This window comes from Opisthorchis viverrini (assembly GCF_000715545.1).
Source record: "Opisthorchis viverrini unplaced genomic scaffold opera_v5_2, whole genome shotgun sequence".
In the NCBI taxonomy this organism is placed as follows: Eukaryota; Metazoa; Platyhelminthes; class Trematoda; order Opisthorchiida; family Opisthorchiidae; genus Opisthorchis; species Opisthorchis viverrini.
Window position 1 is genome coordinate 2,283,743 of NW_008751658.1, and position 2,287 is coordinate 2,286,029.

The following is a 2,287-nucleotide window of genomic DNA, read 5'->3' on the forward strand; positions in this document are numbered from 1 at the left end:
AAAGCTTGGTCACAACAGATCAGGGCTGAAGGCACGAAACAGGCTTCCGCTGGGCATCAATTCAGTCAAACACAAACTCATGGTCAAGCCGATTGTGGTCATATCTCGATGTGCTCCCGAAAGCAGGCCAACGAAATCAGCTGCGTCTCCGGACGGCATTTTTCATTAGACCACCAAAAGCTTCTCGCCTACCAAAGGCAGTGGTGCCCTAGAGGATGCAAACATCACATGCACGCAGCGCCCAAAGTACGTGGAGCCATCAACGCTTATCTCCATAACAGGCAACACAACTGCAGCCATGCACCCTTCAACAAACCCACAGTCTCTGAACTGTATTGAGTCAGATGTTCGTGGACAAACAGCGAAACCAATGTCCAGCTCCACTCCGTCAAGAGCGGCCTCTCTGCTTGTGGACACAACCATCACACAGGACCCCGACAACCTAAGCCATAAACATTACTACAGCCATCCGGAAACTCCCTCGTACATCCAATTAGCAAGGCTGATCGCCGGCGGATCGATATATCCACACAAACCCGAAAGAAGAGCGACCGCAGCCAAACAAGCCACATAAAATTCGCCAGATTAGAAAACTGCTGGGTGGCTTCAAGGTGTAGTCCTCCGCGAAAACGAGCCTCTTGGGAGCGCCACCAAAATCATTATTTCTTGGTGCCGCAACCCAGCGCCCGGGGCCTCACAGAGACACTTTTCCGGTCAAGCCGCGCCAAAATAACCAAGAATTCAGGAAGGCGAAAGATTGCCGCCAATCTCTGATCAACAGCAAATCTGATCGCCAAAGAGGGTTGCCGAATGAGATACGAACAGCAACAGTCGAAATTTTCGACCACGGGAGAAAACTGCGTCCGCCAAAGCCGAAAGGCCCGAGCAAACCGAGATCTCACGGAACGAAAAAAACCTCGCAAGCGAAAAGAATCCCCGGAAGTCGCAAAGAGAGGAAACAGACGATATTGCCCCAGAGACCCTTTGGAACCTTGGACTCCAACCCCGCGCGCAACTATTAAGCCTGCTAACATCTCTGGTCACTCAACTTTCGGCTCCTCACCCTCGGAGGCAGCAGAGACGGTGTTGAAATGTTTGTCCACAAGCTGCCTCACACTTTTCAACAAACCCGGCGATGATAAACAGTCAAACTGCCTTGAACAACCGTCCAAAATCGCACTCACAGAGACCTGACTCACGCCAGATGTCTCTGATGCAGAGATCTCGAAGGACGATTACCGTGTGAGCTGACTCAAAACGACGGCGGACATGTGGGGTTGCTCTGTGCTTACATGCGGCCCCACCAATCCCCATTGTCCTCTTTGACACCATCCCCGGACCCTGTTGCGCTGCACTGTGGGTCCAAATCCCGCTGCGCGGATCCGATTATCTCCTTCTCGGCGTGGTCTACCGTAGCCACTCAATTGCACCTGAAGATGACCGATTCCTCATAAAAACCCTTGAGCAACTCTCCGCCAAATACCACTTCACTCATCTCCTGCTGATAAGTGACTTCAACGCCCCAAAGTTCTCCTTGATTGAGCTCCAGCGCGTCGACTCAGGCGGACTTTTTGCAGCGGCGCTCATTGAAGTCGTTCAACAGAACGCTTGGCTCAACATTTCGTTGCACCCACCAGATCCCGCGTAGGGCAACTACCATCCATCCTGGATTTGGTAATCACGAACGAAAGACACTTCGTTGATCAGGTAACAATTAACGCTCGACTGAAACATAGCGTCTACTGTGTGCTGACTTTTGATTTCATCTGCTATTGGGCCAGAAATCCCGAAACTCAATCGTGGTTTCGAGATTTCTGCCGTGCAGACTTCTCAGGAATGCGCATCTTTCTTGAACAAGTCACACTGAGACCAGCTCCGGTGGAAGAAATATATAGGAAAATCGTCCAAAAAATTTCACGAGGCTGACGCAACGTTCGTCCCAAAAAACTAAGCACGCACTCGGATGAACCGCAGGCTGCCAAAAAGGGTTCGGCGACTTTAGGAAAAAAGATCCCAAATCTTTTTCAAAAAGGTGACTACAGGGGATACGGCAGATGAGCTGGCAGTTCGTAAAATGCGGAACCATTGTAAATGAGAAATTTACGGTTGGAACATGCAAAAACAAGCCACTGTTCTGGACCTCGCTGAAAAAAAAAACAAAAACGTACTGTTCAAATACATGAGACATCGCCGTAGAAACAAGCCATCCGCGTTTTCCTCTAGGGACAGAAACGGAGAACCGACGAATGACCCAACAGTGGTATCTGAGGTCTACAGAGAACACTAT